Here is a 19,443-nt window from a genome sequence, read left to right as displayed (position 1 = left end):
TCAATGTAAACATGAATAATGAATAGCATAAACAGATAATTCTTAGTGATCATCTATTCCACAAGGGTTCTAAGGCCGCTCATGATCGTGAGCACGGCTGATATACCCGTTTTACACTCTGTAGAGGTTGTACACTTTCACTGTGAGTCGTGATACCCATATACTCGGGTTAATTACTCCCAAAACACTTTCAAGATGAGCAGACAGGGGTCACTACGAAGCCTTTTAAAGATTCGTCTAACAAGTTAGTGCCCTTAGATTCACTCGACAAACAGATATAGAACCCCCTTTCCGATGACACATTGACGCGTAGCCTATACACATGGGACAGAGCCCACACTATACCCGATTCGGCAAGTCATTCTTATGCCAATAAAGGTAACCTTTAACAAACTAGAAAAAAATCCTCATACTGAGCTAAAGCCAGAGCCATGTAGCCCTCACAGCTGTACTGTAAGTCATGAATGATCACTTACAGATAAGTCCTTAGGAAGAGAAATCTGAAGCATTTAGAAAGTAGCTAAATACTCCAGCCTCATATTTCCAAGTTGCTAAAAAGTCATGTTTTAATATTTATTGTATATACCATTAGTCAAGTTAGAAGATTATGGTTTAGTTGAGCAGTAGCAAAGCTACCCAATGCATAACCCATAGGAGACAAGGTATAAGTTCAATTCTAGGAAAATCCCTATCAAGGTGATACATGCAATATGAATTAAATGTATTAAAATCGATAGGAAGCAAGGATAATCCCATGATATACTTGCCTTAAACAAAGTGCTCCTGCTGATCCTGCTCATCAAAGTAGCATTCTTGATCACCCACGAATTACTCACCGTCTATACTCGATAATCACAACAACATACAAGCATCCAGAAGCAATCATGCATAGTAAACAAAAGCTATAGATTAGAATAGTATACCAACAACATAAAATCAAGATAAAAAGTTTATAAAACGAATCTATGTCTCACCACAAACACACAGACGCGAAGATCACAAAAATCGGAGCTAAAACGAAGAAGTTATGTATTAAACAAGATTTTCTTTGTTAAAATAATAGATTAAATCTAACCTCAAATTTAAAAGTTGAAAACATACCTAACATTAGTATGAACATATAGATTATGGAATTACGAACCTAACGCAAGTTGAACGGATCAAATCGGAGTTAAAACCAAGATTTTATGGCCTACAGAAGGTAGTGGCGGTTTTGTAAATAGATGAAACTTAATTTCCAAATTTAAAATAATTAAAACCTGATTTTAAATCTGCCTAAGGACTGCGGATACAATTTAAAGAAAAGGCAGGGGCTCTTTAGAATAAATGCAGGGATGTCGAGTTAAGATCCAAATAATTATAAGGGCCTTTTTGCAAAACGACAGGCGAAGGGGTATGTTCTAATCTCAGCCCTTGATTTTGGATCGGACGGTTGGAAATAAACCAGATAGAGAGCAGACGATGAGGCCGGCGACAAGCTCCGAAGGCGGCGCCTTGGCCGAAGACGGGCAACGCACATGGGATATGACCTATGGACCATGGGGAAACAAACCGAAGGCACCGAGAGAAAGAGGAGTGCAAGGCGAACTCGACTAAGTAGCTTACCGCGGCGTGAAGCGAACGGGAGCGTCGTGGTGCTCGGGGAGGCGGGCGGTGATGGCGGCAGTGCTAGGGTTGCGGCAACTGGCACAATGCGAGGGCGATGACTGATGCTTTAAGGCTAGATGAGGGTGGCACAATGCAGGGGCGCTATTTATGGGGACCTCGACGTGCGGATCAAGCCAGGCGTGGTGGAGTCGGGGCGGACTCATCGCTCGGTGCGGTGTCCGGCTCAGACACGAGCGGAGGAAGAGGAAGGCCCTGACATGCGAGACTAGCTCGTCAGTATCACAGGGCGCGGAAGGAGAGAAGCGTAGCGTGGGCGTGCTGCTCGGCTGGGCCGAAACAACGGAGCGGGCCGTGCAGAGATATGGGCCGAGAGGGAAAAGTGGGTTCGGCGGAGAAGAACTGGGCCGGCCTACAGGTTCAGCTGGGCAGCGGTGGGAGAGAATGTTGGAGCGGGCCAGATTCAAGAGAAAGAAAGGAAAAATAAAAATTATTTTTCTATTTTCTTAAACATAATTTCAAATCTAATTTCAAGTCAAATTCAAATTCTTTTACAAATTTTAATCAAACCAAAGCATCACAAATAAAATATGCAGCAACATGCATGCACATAAATGTGTGTGGACCGTATATTTGATTTTAATTTTAATAAAGTTATTATTTTTCTAAATTTAAATGCTCACAAAATGCATAATTAAATCAAATTCATCTATTTTTAAATGATGCAAATTTTAGGGTGTTACAATTCCACCCCCTTAAAATGAATCTCATCCCCGAGATTCGAACGGTGTTTACTCAAAAAGCTACGGGTATGTTTTCTTCAGATCCTCTTCTCTTTTCCAAGTAGCCTCATCTTTTGTATACCGATTCCACTTAACCTTACACATCTTTATAACCCGACTCCTTGTAATCCTTTCTGTCGTCTCTAAAATCTTTACCAGAAATTCCTCATAAGTGAGATATTCCTTAACTATAAGCTCTTCTAACAGTATTTGCTCTTCTGGTACACGCAAACATTTCTTTAATTAAGACACATGAAACACATCATGTACACCTGACAAGCTCTCAGTCAATCCATCTGATAAGCTACTTCTCCACGTCTCTCTAAAACCTTGAAAGGCCTAATATACCTCGGTGCTAATTTTCTTTTCATGTTAAACCTTCTCACACTTCTCATCGGTGATACTTTTAGGTAAACATAATCCCCTATTTCAAAAACAAATTATCTTCTCCGAGTGTCAGCATAACTCTTCTGTTGAGATTGTGCCACTCTCAAATTATCTCTAATCATCCTTACTTTATCTTCTGTGTCTCTTAAAAGATCCGATCCGAACACTTGAGTTTCTCCTGTTTGATTCCAAAACAATGGGGTTCTACACTTTTGTCCATATAAAGCCTCGAAAGGTGCCATATTGAGACTCTTCTGATAATTGTTGTTGTACGAGAACTCTGCATAAGGTAAATTCTTGTCCCAACTTGTACCATACTGCAATGCACAAGCTCTCAACATGTCCTCTAATATCTGATTAATCCTCTCAGTTTGTCCATCCGTCTGAGGATGATATGCTGTACTGAAATTCAACTTTGTTCCCAATGAACTATGTACTTGCCGCTAAAAATGAGATATGAATTGAGTACCCCGACCAGACACAATTTTCTTGGAAACTCCATGTAGACACACTATCTTCTCCATATATAATTGGGCCAACCTTGGTCCATTATAAGTAGTCTTAACCGGTATAAAATGAGCAACTTTAGTTAACCGATCCACTACCACCCATATTGAATCATAACCTCTTTGAGTGCGTGGTAACCCAACAATGAAATCCATATCAACTTCTTTCCACTTTCATTCAGGTATCTTCATTGGTTATAATAATCCTATAGGTCTTTGATGTTCAGCTTTGACTCTCTAACATGTATCACATAAAGCAATATATTCAGCAATATCTCTCTTTAGTCCATACCACCAATACTTCTCTTTTAGATCCAAGTACATCTTGGTACTTCTAGGATGAATAGAGTAAGCAGACTCATGTGCCTCACGAAGAATCACATCTCATATAGCCTTATTCTCAGGCATACATAGTCTTTTCCCAAACCATAGAGTTCCATTATCATCCATATTAAAACCTAGTGCCTTACCAATCACTATGTTCTCCGTGATTTCCTTTAACCTCTTATCCTATAACTGACCCTTGCGTATTTCTTGCTCTAGTGTGGGTTCTATCACCAACTCCATTGCATTAGCGACAAAGCCCAAGTTCAGTTGCTCAAATTTAGCACACAACTCACTTGACATAGGTGCCACTTGCACCTTATTGGCATAACTCTTCCTGCTAAGAGCATCGGCAACAACGTTCACCTTTCTAGGATGATAGTGTACTTCCAGATCATAATCCTTAATCAACTCCAACCATCGACGTTGTCTCATATTCAGATCTATCTGAGTGAAAATATACTTTAGACTCTTATGATTAGTATAGATATCACTCTTATGTCCGATAAGATGGTGCCTCCATATTTTCAGAGCATGAACCACTGTTGCTAATTCCAAATCATGATTAGGATAGTTTAGCTCATGCTTTCTCAATTGTCGGGATGCATAGGCCACTACTCTTCCTTCTTGCATAAGAACACATCCGAGACCTTGACGAGATGCATCACAATAGATAGAAAAGTTCTTGCTCAAATCTAGCAAAACCAACACTAGGGTTGTAGTCAATCTTTTCTTCAATTCCTCAAAGTTAACCTAGCACTTCTCGGACCATACAAACTTAGCATTTTTCTCCAATAGAGCTGTCATCGGCTTGGCAAGTTTAGAAAACCCCTCTATGAACCTCCTGTAGTATCCAGCCATTCCCAAGAAACTATGAATCTCTCCCACATCAGTTGGTGATTTCTAATTCAACACATCTCTCACCTTGCTTGGATCTACTGCTATTCCACTATTAGAGACAATATGGCCTAGGAAAGAAACTTTCTTCAATCAAAACTCACACTTGCTTCACTTAGCATACAACTTGTGTTCTCTGAGCTTTTGCAAGACCAACCTTAGATGTTTAGCGTGCTCTTCTTCTATTTTGGAGAATACCAATATATCATCGATAAATACCAAGACAAACTTATCCAAAAACTATATGAACACCTTATTCATCAAGTACATAAAGTATGCAGGTGCATTGGTCAAACCAAAGGACATAATGGTGTACTCATACAATCCATACCTCATAGTAAAAGCTATCTTAGGTATGTCAGTTTCACGAATCTTTAGTTGATGATAACCAGAATGAAGATCAGTCTTAGAGAAAACACAAGCACCTCTCAACTAATCAAATAAGTCATCAATTCTTGGTAACGGGTACTTGTTCTTGATAGTAACCTCATTGAGTGACCGATAATTGACACACATCCTCTAGGTACCATCCTTCTTGTCCACAAATATAACGTGCTTCCCAAGGTGAGGAACTAGGATGAATGAAACCTTTCTCCCGTAACTCCTTTATTTGTTTCTTAAGTTCCTCTAATTTATTAACCCCCATTCTATATGGACGTTTAGCTATAGGTGCAGTTCTAGGTAATAATTCAATAATAAACTCAATGTCATGGTCAGGTGGCATACTTGGCAAGTCATCGGGAAACAAATCTGGAAACTCATCCACCACTAGATCCTCCTTGTTGATGCTATCATCAAGCTAGTTCACTGTGGCTATCGGCTGTGCTTGTACTACAACATCGACACTGAATCTATCCCCATTCGGTGCGGTCACACAACAGCTACCTTCTCTTGACACTGAATGACTACTCGGTTTTGCTTCATCCAGTCCATACCTAGAATCACATCAATGCCAAATGTTCTCAACACAATAGGGCTCACTTTGAACTCTACCCCCCTTAAAGATAGATTAGTCAGAAGACAACGATAAGAAGCTTGCATACTACCCCCTAGTGAGTTTACTAGTATAGGATCTTTCATGACACATAAGGGTATGCTATCCATTCTAACAAATGCTTGTGATATGAAAGAATGCGAAGCTCTAGAATAAAAAAGAACAGTGTCAGAAGTGGAATTGACATTGAACGTACCGAGCATGACTTCTGGTTCTGCAAGCGCCATCTCTGTAGACACATGATTCACCTTTTTTGTGTTGGGTGCTGGCTTCTGGTAACTATCCTGCCTCTGTGGGGTCTACTGGTTTGGCTTCTCAGGGTAATTATAAGGCAGGTGACCCTCTTTACCATAGCGAAAACACTTGTTGGGAGTGCTAGGGGCACTGGTCTTCATGGAAGTGTTGTTAGGCGCTCCCTGCCATGGTGTCTGCTGGCCACTCTGCTGCTGGGGATGTTGATTGCCATTCTACTACTTGTACGATGGATGCTGCTAGTTTGGGTTGCGCTGAGGGTACTGACCATGATTCTCCTGATTGGGTGGTCCTTGGTACCTCTACTAGAAGCCTTGCTGGGGGTTGGTGCACAGACGAGTATTGCTTCTAGAGGCCTATCCCTAAAGCCTCCTCTTCTTAGCCTCTATCTCTTTACGCTTGTTGTCAATAACAATGGCGTGATTCACTAGCGTCTAGAAATTGGGGTATATATTGGACATAAGTTGGAGTTGCAAACCATCATACAAACCCTTAAAAAAGTGGCATTGCTTATCAGCATCATCAGCCACCTCATTCGGAGCGTAACGTGATAACTGAGCAAATTTGTCACTATACTCAGCTATAGACATAGATCCCTATTTCAGAGCTCTGAATTCCTCCTACTTGAGCTCTATCAATCCTTCAGGTATGTGGTAGGATCTAAAATTCTCTCTAAACTCCTGTCAGGTGATAGGAGGAGCATTAGTGGGACGTCCATACTCGAATGCCTTCCACCAGTCTTGAGCTTCTCCCTGGAGTTGTCCTAAAGCGTACGACACCTTTTGCTGGTCATCACACTACGCTTTGTTGAGTTGCTCTTCCACTGCACGAAGCCAATCATCTGCTTCTAGTGGATTAGTGACATGAGAAAACACTGGGGGGCAGCCCTTCAAGAATTCACCACGCTTGTCATGTGGTGCTCCACCAATTGGTTGATTCTGCTGATTCTGCACCAGAGCTTGCATAAGCTGTGTCTGCACTGCCAAAAGCTGCTCAATAGTAGGTGGATGTGGGGAACACCTTTATGACCTCAGCCTCTTCCTCTTCCAGACATCTGACATCCAAAAAAATATTCAAAATTTAGAGATTTCCATGTTATATGCACTTATAGAGATATAGAATACATTCTAAAAATTTTCTAGACGAGTTCCAACATTATGAGCTCAGTAAAACAGTCATATCTCGAGTTTTAGATATCCAAAAGAGACTTTATTTACATGGTTGGAAATCTTAAGAAATTATCTACAACTTTCATTCAGACCATATTCCCAGATTATGTTGCTAGGTTACTCAAAAATAGGATACAACCGAAACTGTCCCAGATTCCAAACTGCATAGAAACTTCAACTTAAAACAACTATATCTCTCAAACTAGATCAGGTATAGGGGTGATTCAAAAGGTATTAGAAATATACTTAAGTCTAGTTATTCCTATAAAAATTTCATAATTTTTGGTCGAGTAGATTTAGATTGGCATTTAGATAAGAGCAGACTGCTTCGGAAAACAAATCCGAGAGAACAAGATGTACCAAACCCAACTATTTATTTATTGACTCAAACTTTAATATTCTTAACTATGGAACTTGTGGACATGCCTAGAAAGTTCTAGCAATCATTACAAAAATTTAACTCACACATAAACATAATAATAATCTAATTAGGCACACCAAAGTTCACACTGCACTACTAGACTCGACTTGACTCAACTTGACCCGCGCTACTAACGTCTTATTACATAGAAAGGAACTCCAACACCTATAGGCGAAATTCATGGGGAAGCTCCTCATAGATCCTTGGTAGGTTGAGGCGCACCCTTTGCTCATCTATCACTTGTCGGCATCTCTTAAGGGTCGCCTCCTATGCCTTCAACTGATCTTCCAGCCATCGATTCTTGTCTACTAATTCATAGGCATAGTGCACCATCACTTGAGTAGTGGGATCCATGCCTTCAGGGTCCATTATTGCCCATCCCAAGTTAGGGTGTTGGTGAGGGAGGAAGCAATATTGATCTTCCTTCATATCAACAAATCAATGACCACAGAGACCCATGTAGGCTACAGCGACTGCATCTTCTATGCTATCTTCCATGGTGATATAGTGTGATGTGCATAGTTTGAGTCCAGCTAGTATGCTTCCTTCTCTCCATCCCAGATGGAGATGCACACCCTGGTCTTCCAATAAGTGTCCTCCAAAGGGTGCATATGCTGGTTGTAGATGTACTCCATAGTTGCGTCCCAATCAGTGTAGTAGGTCTGAAGAATCTCCATAAGTCGGTGGTGCGAGATGGAGGATTCACACTGAAAGCATCTAGGCCCCTAGTTAGGTTTTGGTGATTAATGACAATACGAGATTACTATGACTAACGTATGTGTTGTAGAGGCAATTTGAGTTAGGTCATTGTCGATGTTTGACCACCGATAGCCTGCCACAGGGGTCCCCGGGGTAGTATGTTCGGGGTTCAACGTATGTAGAACTCGACGGTTAACGCAAAAGACAGTCGATTTATCCTAGTTCGGGCCCTCGATCATTGATCGAGTAATAGCCCTACGTCTAGTCGGCGTTAGCCTTTGCGTTGGATTGATCGTAAAGTGTTGTGTTGCATTGTGTTCTCTGAACTCCCGATCCAAGGAGCCCTACCCTCCTTTATATAATCAGGAGGCCAGAGTCCTAGTCGGTTTACAATGAGAGTTCCTAGTAGGATTATAGAATAATACTACTACTAAGATTACAGGGAAAGAATCCTAGTTAGACTAGTTCTTCCCTCTTCCTTGCGGGTATCCTGTGGGTCCCGCATCGACAAGCCCCGAGCACTTCATGGTTGAAATCTGGAAGCCTCATCTTGTTTCTCTTGTCGAGTAGGAACAAGGGTTGTCCAAGTGCTTTCTTGAGTGAAACCATGTAGCACTTCTTTGGATCTTTGAGTGGTGTGTGCTTTTTTTTTAAAAAAGTTCATCCATCTGGGTGTAGCCCCTGAGCCTCTTGCTCTTTGGCACAAGGAGCTAGAGGATCTTGTCTTGATATCTTTCTTCGTAGAAGGTCAAAAAGAACTCGGATATTGCTCGGTCCGGGTTCTTTTTGTCATAAGGTCTTGAAGTGGTCTGCCCTAAAGAAGTCTTTTCTATGACGTGCGCTTTTGAGAAAAAGTGCACTCACTGAGTGTAGCCCCCGAGCCTCTTGCTATTTGGAACAAAAAGTTGGAGGGTCTTGAATCTTTATGCTGTTTGAAAATTCCTGTTCTGAAGAAGTCTTCTGAGTGATGTGTGCTTTTTTGAATAAAAAAGTGCACTCACTAAGTGTAGCCCCTAGCCTCTTGCTATTTGGAATAAAAAGTTGGAGGGTCTTGAATTTGAGTTGTTCAACAAACTAAAAACTTCCCCCGTTGTAGCCCCCGAGCATTTTTCAAAAAGAACTCGGATACAAAATCTTGGCATATTCTCTGGTAGTCTGCTATTGTCAGATGTAGAGTCTGCTGCTTTTAGATGTAGAGTCCACTGTTATTAGGTGTAGTTGTATGGTGGTGGCTAAGTGCAAATGCCTTTTGTTCATGGGTTGTACTGTGTTGCTATATTCTCCCAAATATACTTGTTGTTGAGTACTGTTCCTTCACGCCTGAGTTCCCTTTCATTATTGAGTTCTATCTTTTCACTGTGTCCTTTGTTAGGCTTGTTCCGTTGGTGCTCTTGGTCCATATGCACCGCTCCTTCGGTCTATAAATAGCCCCCTAGAGTGCTGTTTTGATTCATTGAGCATTCTGTTGCTTGTTTTGAAGTATCTGTAGTCATGAATATGGTAGTTTGTGAAGTAGAGCAGCCTCTGGGTGCATTTTGTAGTTCTTGTATATCTTGTCATAGCTGGAGAAAGTCTTGTGATAGGGATTAGAGGTAGACTAATCCCACAGCAGCAATGTACCAGGAAGTACGTGGCAGTAGTTGGAGGAAGTCTTGTGATATGGGCTTCGTTCCTTCATCTGGCAGTTCTGGGTTGATCCTCGTCACTTGTCTTGAGACTGTCCAGTGCAAATCAACACCATATCCAGCATCACATTTTAGCCATTGAAGGTATCTAGCTGATTGAAGGGTAGCATTTACTTTGACTTCTTCTGAACTGTCAAGTTCTAATCTTCTGGTGTGTTCTGCTTCCCCTTCGTCATACTATTCTATTCTCGGTGACGTCTAGATCAAGTCTACAGGTAGTACGGCTTCTGACCCATAGACTAGGAAGAAAGGTGAGTATTCGGTGGCTCTACTTATTTGAGTTCGTAGCCCCCATACTACTTTTGGTAGTTCTTCAATCCATTTGGATCCATAGTCTACTAGTTCTTCATACAGTCTTGGCTTTAGTCCAACTAGTATGAGTCCATTAGCCCTTTCTACCTATCCGTTGGCTTCTGGATGTGCGATTGACGTATAATCTATGCTGAAACTACAGTCCTGTGCCCAACTTTTGAATTCTATAGCTATGAAGGGAGAGCCCAAATATGTGATTATTCGATTGGGCATGCCGAATTTGTGCATAATGTCTTGGATGAACTCGACTGCTTTGACTGCGCTATATTTTGTGAGTGGTTTATATTCGATCCACTTGGTGAACTTGTTAATTGCTACGAAGATGTACTCAAAACCGCCCTTTGCTTTCTTGAGAGGTCCTACTTGATCCAGTCCCCAGCAAGAGAAAGGCCAAGCAGGTGGGATGCAGATGAGATTATGAGCTAGCACATGAGCTTGTCTTGCAAACATTTGACAACCTTTGCATTTTTTGACAAGTTCTTCTGCGTCTTTTAAAGTGGTTGGCCAGTAGAATCCGGTGCGAAATGCTTTGCTGACTAGTGTTCTTGAAGCGACATGATTTCCACAGCAACTTGAGTGTATTTCATCTAAGATCTCTTTGCCTTCTTCAAATGAGACACTTTTTAGGAGTACTCCTGATGATGTGGCTCTTCTGTATAGTTTGTGCCCTACTAGGACGTAGTTCTTGCTTCTGCGAACAACTCTGGTAGCCTCCTCTTTATCCGCTGGCAACTTGTTCTCTTTGATATATTCAATAAAGACCTTGGTCCCTAAGGTGTTGATTACCCGAATCTGGTTGTTCTTAGCTGGGAGCTCAGGGGCTATCTCACCGGGTTGTTTGATAGAGAGAGCTGATAACTCCTCTATAAATACGCTGGGTGGAACCTTCGCCCTGTCTGATCTGAGCTTGGCAAGGACTTCTGCTGCAATATTAGAATCACACAGGACATGTAGAATTTCCAATCCTTGAAAATGTATTTTGAGTTTTCGTATTTTAGCATAGTAGGCACCCATGTTTTCTTTGGTGCAGTCCCAATCTTTGTTGACCTGGTTGATGACTACTACCGAATCGCCGTATACGAGTAACCGCTTGATTCTGAGGGTAATTGCCACTTGGAGCCCGTGGATGAGGGCTTCATATTCTGCTTCATTGTTTGTAGCTTGCCATAATATCTGAAGAACATACTTGAGGTCTAGAGAAATCAGGAGAACGCCTGCCTCGGCTCCGCCTAGCTTGAGTGATCCATCAAAGTACATCTTCTAATGGTCAAGGATGGCATTTGACATAGGCTGTTAAATTTCTATCCACTTGGCCACAAAATCGGCTAGGGCCTAAGATTTAATTGCTTTCCATGGGATGAAATCGATGTTGAGAGCACCAAGTTCAACCACCCATTTGGATATGCGCCCTGTTGCGTCTTTATTGTATAGGATGTCTCCGAGTGGGAAATCTATCGCCACAGTGATCTTGTGGCTTTCAAAATAGTGGCGAAGCTTGCGTGAAGTGATCAGGAGGGCGTAGAGTAGTTTTTGCACATGCGGGTACTGGATTTTTGATTCTGACAGTACTTTGCTGATGTAGTATACGGGACGTTGTGCTTTATATGCGCACCCTTCTTCTTCTTCTCTTTCCACGACTATCGTTGTTCTGATCATAGTAGAAGTTGCCGCAATGTATAGCATCATGTCTTCATATCTCTTTGGAGGTGTGAGAACATGCGAGGATGTGAGGTATGCTTTAAGTCTTTTAAAAGCTTCATTGGCTTCCTCTGTCCACTCGAACTTATCTGTCTTCTTTAGCAATTTAAAGAAAGGTAACCCTTTTTCGCCCAGTCTTGATATGAAACGATTTAGTGCCGCCATGCAACCTATTAGCCATACATCTTTGACACTTTGAGGAGGGCCCATCTCTATTATGGCTCGAATTTGCTTGGCGCTTGCTTCGATTCCACAATGACTGACCAGGAATCCAAGTAGTTGTTCTGAAGGAACTCCAAATACACATTTGTTTGGATTCAATTTTCACCTCCATCTTTTCAGGTTTTTGAAGGTTTACTTTAGGTCTTCATTTAGTGTATCTAGGTTCTTTGTCTTTACCACTATGTCATCCACGTATGCTTCTACGTTTTTGCCGATCTGATCACCGAGGCATGTTTGGATAGCTCTTTGGTAAGTCGCACTAGCATTTTTGAGTCCAAATGACATAGTTTTGTAGCAGTAGGCACCGAATGGAGTGATGAAAGATGTCTTGCTCTGGTCTTTTTCCTTTAACGCAATATGGTGATATCCTAAATAGCAATCAAGGAAGGATAGTAGGGCAGATCCTGCTGTTGAATCTACTATCCGATCAATGCATGGTAGTCCAAATGGATCTTTCGGGCAGTGTTTGTTGAGGTCTGTGTAGTTGACACACATGCGTCACTCGTTCATATTCTTTTTCTGTACCAGAACTAGGTTTGCTAGCCAATTTGGATGGAGGATTTCTCTAATGAATCCAGCTGCCATTAGTTTTGTAATTTCCTTTTTAATCGCTGCCTTCTTGTCTGGTGAGAATCGTCGTAGTCGTTGCTTCATAGGCTTGGAGCCTTCATTGATATCAATTCTGTGCTCAGCCAACTCTCTTGGGACACCTGGCATGTCGGCTGGCTTCCAAGCAAAGATATCTTTGTTGTCCCGAAGAAAGTTGGTGAGCGTGAGTTCCTATTTTGCCGAGAGGTGGGCGCTGATGGTTGCTATTTTGGAGGGATCGCCAGTGCCCAGGTCGATTTGCATGACATTAGCTTCTTTTAGTGGTGCGAGGATGCTGGCCTGTGCTTTTGCTGCAATTTGGATTGCCTGAACATCACAGTCAAATACATGCTTCAAATCACTCTAAAGAGAGAGAAAACCATTAGGCCCTGGCATCTTAAGCAACAGGTACGGATAATATGGTATTGCCATGAATTTTGCTAGTGCTGGGCACTCAAGGATTGCATGATATGATAAATGAAAGTCTGTGACTTCAAACTTGATGAACTCTGTACAATAGTTTGAGGGAGTCCTAAAAATAACTGGTAGAGTGATTTGTCCAAGTGGCATTGCTGCCTTGCCGGGTACTATACCATAAAAAGGCGTGCTTGTTGGTGTGATCATCCCGGTGAGTTGTAGTCCCATCTTCCTTAGAGTTTCTGAAAAAATGATGTTGAGTCCGGCTCCTCCGTCGATTAGTACTTTCGTAACAGTCATACCGGCAATGGTTGGATCTAGAACTAGTGGGTAATGGCCTGCGTTTCCTACACTGGTCCATTGGTCTTCTCTTGAAAATTGAATTGGATACTCTGACCAATTGAGATATCTTGGTGTAGCAGGTTCTGCTGCCATGATGGTTCGTAACGCTAGCTTTTCTTGATGTTTGCTTCTGGAATCTGAAACCCCAGCAAAGATTACTACCACTGTCCCCCTAGATTTTTGGAATCCCTTGTCTTCATGGTTGTCTTCTTCTTTTTTCTGATTGTCTTCTTTATTGTCCCCCTTACTATCTTTCCTTGTGTATCTTTTGTTGAAGGTGTAGCAATTTCCGATGGTGTGCTTTCCATTGGGGTGCAAGATGCAATGCATGTTTTCAATGTCGTCATACCTTCTGGGTTTTGAAAACTTCTTTGATTTGTCAGCCATTGCTACGGTGTTGTCTGGACCACACTTTCTTTCCTGATGTCTGTTGTTTCGAGGATTTTGCCTGTCTGGGTTGTCTCTGTTGTTTCTATCTAGGAATCTTTCTCGTGTCTTTTCCTCTGCAGTAATCATCTTTTCCACTGTTTGTCTGAATTCTTCATTATTTTTTGGATTTTCTTTGCAGAAGTGTTGAAATTGCCACCTAGCCATGATTCTATGAGAGAAAGCTTCGATTACTTCTCGTTGTGTGATGTCATGTACTTGAGCTCGTAGTTCGCCAAATCGTCGATAGTAATTTCTAAGACTTTCACCTCCTTTCTACTTGAGTCCTTTTAACTCTGCGTGGGTGATTGGGTGTGTAATAATACCCATGAAATTTTCACAGAAAGCTCTTTGCAAGTCCTCTCAATTTCTGATTGATCCTAGATTCAATTTGTCAAAGCATTGAAGTGGCATGGTTTATAGGGCCATGGGAAAGAACAAGGTCTTGATGTCATCGTCTCCTCTGAACAATTCAATCGATTGTGAGTAAATCCTGAGCCACTGCCTTGGTTCAGTCTTGCCATCATACTTGGAGTGGTTGGACGGCTTGAACTTGTGAGGTAGTCGTATTAAAGCAAGTCTGTTCGCAAAACAGAGGAATCTATCATGCATTCTGGCTTTTGTGTATTCTGATTCTGCGCCCCCTTCTTACCAACTGTTGTCTTGGTGAGAGTAGTTCTGCATGGCTATCCGAGTAGGTGCTTTGCTTCTGGCCTTTCTTGGTTGTTCGACCCAGTCATTTTGACTATGGTTTCTTGTACTTTCTCTGTTGTGACTTCCACTTGGTCCAAGTCTCTCGAAGGTGGACTTCCTTTGATTTTGATCTTCCTGTTCATAAGATGTTGCCCTTCTGTCATGCGTCCTAAGGACTATTGATCGGAGGAAGTCCTGGAGCTATTCTTGTTTTTCATTGGGATATGAAGTCACCCTAAGTTCTTCTAGTGCTTCTCAGATTTTATCGTAGGGTGTATTCGCTGCTCGCCCTTCTTCGACCTCTCGCTCTGATCTTCTCCTATTGTACTTGGCTAGGTCTGACTCATATTTGATCCAAGTTTCCTTTTGTTGCTTAGCACGGCGTTGATGTCCTTGCTTCAATTTGTTCTTTCTCTCTTTGGCCTGCCTTTGACTCTCAGTTTCACCATCGTGCCCCTGGATAAATGGTGATATGTTGGATTCAGATTCATCTAAAGACTTGATGTCGAGTGCTTCTGGGGAGACCAAAGGTGATCGAGGATGATGAATCATGAATACTTCTCTAGCGTGAGTTGTTCTATCATCGTCATTGATTTCCGTACTGCTAGAGCTGTTGATGACTTTAGTAGAGGTTTCAAGGTCACAGATCGAGTCTCCTTCTTGGTAGGGTAGAGTTGTTGTCGTCGTATCGTCGACTAGTTGGGTGCCATCATCTTCAGGAATGGAACCTAGCTAATGGACGATACAGTCTTGAGATGTTATAGTTAAGATGAGACCTTCCTGGGCTCCTTTCAGTGGCATTCTAAGCACAGGATAGGTGGATCCTTCGGGCCAAGTCTAATAAGATGTTGCCATGTTGTGGAGTTTGAACGGAAGAGGACCCGACTTCTTTGAAGTACTCTGAGTGTACTCCGAGTAGTATTCTTGATAGGTTGATGTCGTGTTCTGGAGCTTTGTCAGAAAAGAACTTAGTTTTCCGAAAGAACTCGGATAATACTTCATCTTGGAAGCAGAACCTGAGTTTAATCAGATGCGTGAAGTCACGAAATCTGAGTTGGATTGGACCTCACGAGCTGCATGAATCTTCTAGCAAGCTGATCTGTCGTTGTCGCTGAAATAGAAAAGTCATGATGATGATCTGAATCTTCGAGGAGATGGCCTTGGAGCTTGCCATCATCGCTAGCCTCATAGATCCACAAACCAAAGGTGAAGGTTGATCCCATTGAGAAGATCATGTTGTCTAGGTCTATCGAGCTCTCGGATGTAAAGTCGCCGAAAGCCCCTACCTGGCGCGCCAGCTGTCGATGTTTGACCATCGATAGCCTACCATAGGGGTCCCTAGGGCAGTATGTTTAGGCTTTAGCATATGTGGAACTCGACGGTTAATGCAAGAGACAGTCGATTTATCCTGGTTCGGGCCCTCGATCATTGATCGAGTAATAGCCTTATGTCCAGTCAGCGTTAGCCTTTGCGTTGGATTGATCGTAAAGTGTTGTGTTGTGTTGTGTTCTCTGAACTCCCAATCCAAGGAGCCCTGCCCTCCTTTATATAGTCAGGAGGCCAGAGTCCTAGTCGATTTACAATGAGAGTTCCTAGTAGGATTATAGAATAATACTACTACTAAGATTACAGGAGAAGAATCCTAGTTAGACTAGTTCTTCCCTCTTCCTTGTAGGGTATCCTGTGGGTCCTGCATCAACAGTCATGGTAATAGCAATTGATTAGGCAATCATGGTTGCCATGCCCCTATCGATGGAAATCATTTTGGTTTTCAGAGGATGGATGACAAGGTTAAGGACAAACTAGTTTTAAGTGTCGTTTGTTGATGGAGAGACACTTAGAGTAGTTTAGGACTTTGCTTTTCCTTTGGCCATACTAGTAAGGAGGGGTATGGACTAGTAGCTTGACCAAGATGAGTCTAGTGGGTGAGGTGTGGTGCACACTTGTCAAACCTAGCACTAGGTTGCTTAGGAATAGCCCTAAGATCAATTGGAGTAAACTTCATTCACATAAGATTTCGAGTTGGAAGTGAATGGAGGGTCAAATGATTGACTGGATGCTGGTTTGGTTGTGACCGGATGCTAAAGGATAAGTCCAGTTAGTTCATTTGATCAACTAGAGTCATCTAATATTGACTGAATGCTGAGTGAAAGTGGACCAGATGTTGGGTGCCTTCATCCGATCAACTTCAGTAAGGTTCTAGAGAGGGATTTTGTTGACCAGATGCGTCCGGTCGGTGCTGACCGGACACTGGTCAGGATCTAATAACTGACCAGATATTGAACAGTGAAGTGACTAGACTTTGGGTGCCAGCATCTGGTCAACATCGATAAGGTTCTAGTGAGCTTTTTTTCTTGATCGGACGTGTCTGGTCAGTGCTAATCGGATGCTGGTCAGAGTCCGATCAGAACTTAATGGCTCTTTTTGACACAGTGGTAGGTATAACTGACCGGAGCATCCAGTCACACTGACCGGAGCATCCGATCACCCCAAAGAACACTGACTCAGCCTCCAAATGTTATGTTTTGAATGAGGGGTGTATAAATACTTACTTTACTCATCCAAGGGAGGTCTCTTGCCCATTTGTTTAGCTGAGAAACACCTTGAGAGTGCAAGGGAGAACAAGAGCCTAGTAAGGTGATTAAGATTTGAGAATCCAAGATTAAGGTCCTCATTAGTGCAAGGAGAGTAGCAAGTGTGCATCCACCCTTCTCATTAGGCTTGTTGTGGTCAAGTGAGAGTTTGTGCTTGTTACTCTTGGCGATCGCCCTCACCTAGATGGCTCGGTGGTGATTGAGAGTTTGGTGATCATCTGACGGAGCTTGTGGATGACCCAACTCAAGTTGTGAGCGGTTGTGGGCGATTCACCATGATGGAGTGTCGAAGGATCAGTCCATAGAGAGCACTTGATCCTTGCACAGATCAAGGGGGAGCTGCATCCTTGCGCGGGTGCTCCAACGAGGACTATTGGGTAGTGGCGACTCTCTGATACCTCGTGAAAACATCACCGCGTTCCTTTCCCTCTCTTTACTTTGAGCATTTATATTTGAGCAATTTATTTCTTGTCTTTACATTCCTAGAATTGCCATGCTAGAGTAGGATTAGAACCTAGGGTGCAAAACTTTTGTGCGGTAGAACAATAGAAACACATTCTAGGCACAAGGGGTGAAGTGGGCTAAGTGTAGGTTTAATTATTGCAAAGAATTTTAGAATTAGCCCAATTCATCCCCCTCTTGGGCATCTTGATTCTTTTAATTGGTATCAGAGCCTTGTGCTTGCTAAATTAGGCTTAACTGCCTAGAGAAAGATGTCCCACAGGGCTAGACCTCCTCCTATCTTTGTGAGAGATGATTTTCCTTTTTGGAAAATTCATATGGAGGCTTATCTAGAAGCCTTAGATGCTGGAGTTCTTAGAGCCACCTCACAAGGCTTTCCAAAACCTAAGGATCCCTCAAACCTTCAAGGTGATGAAGTTAATTACAAGAAATGGAATGCAAAGGCTAGAAACACCCTCTTTAGAGGCCTTTGCAAAGATGTTTTTAACCATGTGCGGAATCACAAGGACACCCATGCACTATGGTTGGACATTTGTGCGCGCCATGAGGGAACTAAGAGTGAGCATGAGGAATGCTACCATCTTGTTATGAGAAAGCTTAATTCATTTGAGATGCTTCCAAGAGAAAGTGCTAATGGGGTGTATTCATGCTTGAACGTTCTTGTAGAGGAAGTCAATGGGCTTAGGCTCACACAAATGCAACCCTCCGATGTTGTAAGAAAGATCTTGAGTGTCCTCCCCATTGATAAATATGGGCATATTGTGATGGTGCTTCATCAAGGTGATCTTTTCACCGCTACACCAACTCAAATATTGGGAAACATCAATGCACATGAGATGTACATGCACATCACACCACAAGATGGCTCTTCTTCCACCAAGAAGTAAGACTTGGCATTTAAGGCTAACCAAGAGAAGAAGGGCAAAGCAAGAGTTGATCATGATAGCTCAAGTGATGATGAAATTGATGATGCAAGTCTTGCTCTCATGGTGAGAAGAACTGCCAAGATGCTCAAGAAGCTCAACAAGAACGGTGTCAAGTTTGATGGCAAGAAGAAGAAATTCTTCACTAGCAATAGAAGGAAGTCAATCTTCGAGATGGATTGCTATAATTGTGGAGAACTTGGTCATCTAGCTCATCAATGCCCCAAGCCCAAGAAAGACAAATACAAGAAGAAGTACAAGGGCAAGAAAGATGACTCAAGTGATGAAGATGATGATGAGAAGAAGAAGAACAAGCCATACAAGAAGAAGGATGGCAAAAAGAAGGAATATCACAAGAAGAAGATGGCAAGGCATACATTGTTGGTGATTGGCTCATGGATATTGAGTCATCAAGTGACTCATTGTCGCAGAACCGACCAATTTATAAGAATACAAGTATAATGGCAATCCGCAAGCGGTCGCACTGTCATACTTGAACCCATATAAACCCAGTAGTCCGTCGAGTACCACGACGGGTCTCGATAAACGATTTACAACAACCAAGATCGTACAGGATTCAACATGCATGCCACATATTACATAAAGTTCACAGATACTTTTCGTCATCAGAGTACGAATAAAAGTTATTACAAAACAAGTTTGATAAACAAAGCGGAAGCAAATAAGTTCGAGATAAAGTTTTTCCAACATAGTTTAATACAGTGCCAAACCAGATCACGGTCCACAAAAGCAAGGATAGGAATTACTAAGGAAGCCTGCCCAAGGCTTACTCCTCATCCACAGCGGGATAGAAGCAACTCTTGCAATAACCATGATACACAGTGCCATCTGCAACAATGGGAAAATAAACCCTGAGTACGAGAAGGTACTCAGCTAGACTTACCCGTCATGAACCAGAAATAAAATGACTCCAAGGATTATGCAAGGCTGTATAAGTGGACGTAACTTGACAACATTTTTGTGAAAAAGGCAATTAATCTTTGTACACTTGTGATTCTTTTATCAAGTTAATTATAACTATCCA

The 19,443-nt window shown here is 42.2% G+C and overlaps 1 pseudogene; it reads right to left on the bottom strand.

Annotated features, from left to right (window-relative positions):
• LOC136462895 (uncharacterized) overlaps positions 1-19,443 on the bottom strand; it is a 73,573-nt pseudogene that overhangs the window by 3,549 nt on the left and 50,581 nt on the right.

This window comes from Miscanthus floridulus, chromosome 1, assembly GCF_019320115.1.
Source record: "Miscanthus floridulus cultivar M001 chromosome 1, ASM1932011v1, whole genome shotgun sequence".
Lineage (NCBI taxonomy): Eukaryota > Viridiplantae > Streptophyta > Magnoliopsida > Poales > Poaceae > Miscanthus > Miscanthus floridulus.
The sequence above is the reverse complement of the archived record's forward strand: the minus strand, read 5'-3'. Positions and strand labels throughout refer to the sequence as shown.